A 4714-nucleotide genomic window follows, 5' to 3' on the forward strand; every position below is an offset into this window, starting at 1 on the left:
AAATCAATGCGCTGTCACCTTAATAGCCAGCGAAGTCAGCTAAGATGGGTGTAATATGATGAGACAGTTTAATTCTTGTTATGACATTAGCTGCAGACTTTTACAACAGCTGAAAATGCTGGAGTGAGAAGAGTTTCCAATTATCGCTGAGCTCCAATACACAACTCTGGATTAGACTGAGGCATGAACAAGACCTCCTCAGCCTGGGAAGCAACACGGAGCAGAGGCTGTGGAAGTTTCTGAAATCCGGTGAGGATATTTTCCCTCCTCCCCTCTTGCTGATATGCTCCTGAAAAGATTTATTTCAGCTAAAATAAGCCCATTTTTAAGAGCCTTGCAGTGAAACCAGCTCCTAAGCTGTGTGTGCTACAGTGTTATATACCATAAATCCCTACATCCAGGAGGTGAAGCGAACCAATCTGAAACGATTCTGTTTTCCCAGAATTAAGCTTCAAAAAATTAAAAGTCACCCAGGCTTGAAGGCAGATAGACAGGTAATAAGCCATGACAGCACTTCACGGGAATCCACAGGAATAGGCAAGTAGGTCTGGGTGTCAGCCATATAAATATGATCATCAGACCCAGAGCTCCGAATAATGCCGCCAAGTGCGAGCATGTCCGTGTTAAAGGCAAGCGGGCTGTGAACAGGAGCCCGAGGCAGTGGCGAGTTTAGCTGAGGGCCTGCCGGCTGGGGAGGCTGCACCCCTTCCCCAGAGAAGGGCTAAGAGCCTGGAAATGCAAATCCCTGAGCTGGGAAAGGGCTGCGAATCCCACACCAGAAAGAAGGCTCTGCTTCGGGGTAATGTGGCATCACTCACTGGCAGGAGATTTTAGTTTTCATGGTAGGGGATGGTTTTATGTTTTCTTTGCCCCAGTTTTATTTCATAGCTTGTTTTTTTTGTTTTTTGGTTTTTTTTTTGTAAACCTTACAAGAACAGCACTACTTCTGGACCTTACTTACATGGGAAAATTTGTCACAACAAACCATTCACCTCTTCCATAGCTTTTATCCAACTGTTAGGGGCAATTGCAAGCATGGCAAGTAGCTGGGTGGTTTGCAATAGTGACTCTTTAATCCAAAGATGTCCTGGTTTGTATTGCTCGTGTCACATTGCTCTGCCTTTTTTAATTTTGCTTTTGGAAAAATTGGGTCACTGTTTGCTTTCCAGATCATAATGAGAGAAATAATTTTGTTAGGCTTCCTGTACAATCCTACTGGTTTTCCTCCATGTTATTTCCCATATCTGGAAATACAGGCTCTGGAAAGGAGAAAAGTAGACTGGTAAGAGGATAACTGGGAAAAACCCTACCCCGAGCTGGAAAAGGTCTTTGCTGAAAAATAAGTTTAATTCACTAAAAGGCCTTTTCCACTCTGATGAAAGCCCCATGAGTGCTCCACATTGACTGATTACACCCCAGAAGTCCCCCTGCTTCCAGGTTGGGTGAGGCCTTTTGCTGAAAAATAAGTCATCTCTCTCTAAAATGCCTTTCCCCATTCTTTTAAAAGCCCCGTGAGTGTTTGCAGAAGTCACCTCGGGTAGCATGGGCTGCAGGGAGCAGCAAGGGTGCCGCAGCCTGGGGCACTGTCTGGCAGCAGGCAAGGAAAGAGAGGATGTCACAGAGGGAGAAAAGCTGACATTCCACTCAAACTCCCCAAATCCTAGTGGGAGAGACCTGTCTGAAGTCAGTCCTTGTTTTTTTCCTGTTCAACACTCTTTATTTGGCAACTCATTTTTAAAAAGGTTGACCTGAAAAGTTGCTGTGTCATGCAGTACCTTATTCTGCATGGTAAGGTAAGATAATTCCTCATTAAAATGGTTGGCTTCCAACCTCCTCCCCTCCCTGGTGAATGAATAAATAAATAAACACTTAGATATGTCCTGGATATGCTTTCTCTGCTCTTTCCAAAGCAGAGAGGGAAGCTCTGGGTCTGGCATGCATCACTCTCTCCCAGCTGCTCCAGGTACTAAAGGGCAGCTGAGAACTGGCTTTGGTGTGATCAAGAGGCACTGAGTGGCATCCTGGGGACACCTGGACCCCTTGCAGGTGACCTGTGTCCTACAGACACTCCTTACCTGCTTGGATCTGCACTCAGCCCCTTCAGATGCCATTTCCCTCCCCTGGTGCCACCTGCAGAACTCTCATTTCAGGATGTCACTTGCTGTCTGCTCCTCTTCCAGAAATTCACCTCCAGCTTTTTTATTTCACGATGCCAAATCCCTGGAGTGAAAAGGGGATTTCATGCCTGTATATGGAATTGCAAACCTGTATTAAGCCTCCAAAGATGTTTTTATCACAAAATCTCGATGGCTGCCAACTTTCCTAAATTCCAAACTATCATTACACATTTAGTCTTAGACAGGGGATTTTTCTGGATCTTCCCTCCTGACCCAATGATAAAGCCAAGTTGGTTTGAGATTGAAGATTCATTTATCTCTCCTTGGCAATTATCTCTATTACTGCCCACAATCCTTCCCAATCTTTTTAAACAACATCCTGCTATTAAAGCCACTTGGCAAGCATTTAAAGCCCTGGGATAAGTTAACCATGCACAAAATATCCCACTTGGGGAAGGATCCAGCTATAAAAATAAATGGTTTACGTTCCGAAGGCCATGGTTCAGTATGGGTATTCTTCATTTGTGAAGAGAGGTCATCATTGCTGACAATAAAATTATGTAGGACCTGATCCTCCCCCACTGAGCTCAATAGCAAAATCCCTCCTGATTTCAATGGTGTTTTCCGGGGTCAGTCGCCGGGAAAGCCGACATTCCACAAAGTTGCTGAAAATCTATAATTGGATATATTAAGAGGGCTTTCAAAGAGATGTCAGATTTGGAGGCTTAGTGTAAACTGTGCTGCAAAGGGGATCATTTCATACAACCAAATCAATAAAGCTTTTTTTTTTTAGTGTTACTTTTCTGCTTGATCCCCGATGACGGAAAAGCCAAGCTCTGGAGACTCACCATCGGCATGGAGGAAGTGCTGGGAGCCTGGTCAGAGCATGAGCCACCGTCTGGTGGGAAAGATCCTGCCAAGTGACCTGGTGGGAGCTGTGAGGGGTGTAATCCTTCAAGTGTTTGATCCAGTGGCTTTGCTTACACTACGGAGGTAACTCATGCGTGTAAGTACTGGAATACCGAGCCCTTATTTTCATGGTGTTGCTGGTCTCCTGTCACAACACATCTCTTTGGGAGATATGATTGAGAGTTTTGATTAATTTTGCTGTGCCTTACATGTCTATATTTAGTAAAACACAGCTTAGTTTGTTTCTTTGGAACAAGATATGGATTTATCCCCCAAATGCATTTTTTTTTTAAACTCATGGGCTGTACTTCAAAGTGTTCTTTAATGCCACTTTGGAAATGCTCACTGGTAGCTCTTTAGGAGCTGGAAATCTTCCATTTCTACTTACATGGTGCTTTGTGGCTGACGAGCATCGTTTTCCCTTTGGTTCTCACACAGAGAAAGGGTCACTTGGCACGTGGCAGCTGTGCCAGGCAGGGCAGGCACAGGGACTGCAGCCTCTGGAGATGGACATCGATGTGCCTGAGGAGTTCTGCTGTCGTGGGACCTCAGGGAAGGGACACCAGGATGGGGTTTGCTCCAGGTTGCTTCACTCTGGCAGCAGCCTCATTTGTAAACTTGTGTGGGTCCTCTCCCCTCCAGTGTCCCCTGCCATTTGCCCTGGGTGTGCAGGTGAGGATGCAGAGACAGTCACAGCTCCCACAGGTTACGCTGCCATTGGGACCATCTGCAGGTCCCCTCTGTGGTTCAGTCACACTTCCCCATTGTCCTCTTTCCCTACTGTGTCAGTGGAGCAGTCCTGCTTGAGGCCACTGTCACAAAGCTTGCTCCTCGTTCGTGGAGAGCTTGATTGTTTTTTTTCCCTTTTCTTTTCAGTAAAAGCTGAAACTCAGTAGAAGCTGATGAGACCACCGTGGAGAAATGCTGGTTCACCACACTGGCTAGTACCAGCTTGATCTGGCTCCAGCTCTGGGATGTGCAGCCTACAGACACAGTAATGAAAAGAAATATTCTGAAAAGGATGAGTCAGCTGGAGGCCAGTGGGGAGAGCATGCGGGATCTGACTGGAATTTAAAAAGTTATGAGGCTACACGTTGTTTAGAGCCCTGCCAGGGGAGAAACTCAAACATGCGAAACGCTTTGTCATCTGGCATAATTACGTTACTTTGCTGATTAGCTGGTAAACTCTTTACAAAAGGCTTTTAGACAATAGCAAGTTCATGAAATATAAAAACTTCCTGCTGACACCACCGTCAAGGGCCTGCTTTACATGTTATTGCCAACTGTCTTCCTCAGAATCCCACCAGACTGTTGAACAGCCATGAAGTTGTTTTTTACTATGTACTTGACGACTTACCCAGTAAAACAGTTGAGGTATCTTCACACCTTCACTCCTGTGCTGTAAGCCCATCTATGCTGATGTGAGCTGTGAATACACACACACTGCTAGTGCAATCTGGATTTCTCTGCTTGATTTTCGCCATGTTTGCACTGATTAGGACACCAGCAGTTTTGTGCGAAGCTTCTTCGCTCACTCCTCCAGCCAGGTACCAGCATAGCCTTCCCAGCTACTCAGGGAAGCAGTGCCTGGCATTAGTGTGATTTGCAAGGCAGATAACTTTTAAAGATTTAAAGTTTTTGCTGTAAGGTTCTTTGAATAAATGATATCAGAATTCCTTCTATTTGTT

General features: G+C 45.4%; 1 long non-coding RNA gene across 1 annotated transcript; it reads right to left on the reverse strand.

The window, feature by feature from the left end:
* Positions 1 to 949: 949 nt before the first annotated feature.
* LOC146436610 (uncharacterized) lies at positions 950 to 3966 on the reverse strand. The gene is made up of 3 exons (XR_014852916.1): positions 3434 to 3966; positions 2076 to 2265; positions 950 to 1259 (listed from the first exon to the last, which is right to left on the reverse strand). It is a non-coding gene; the product is annotated as an uncharacterized LOC146436610 (long non-coding RNA).
* Positions 3967 to 4714: the final 748 nt, after the last annotated feature.

This window comes from Lichenostomus cassidix, chromosome 5, assembly GCF_008360975.1.
Source record: "Lichenostomus cassidix isolate B80296 chromosome 5, HeHo_3.0, whole genome shotgun sequence".
In the NCBI taxonomy this organism is placed as follows: domain Eukaryota; kingdom Metazoa; phylum Chordata; class Aves; order Passeriformes; family Meliphagidae; genus Lichenostomus; species Lichenostomus cassidix.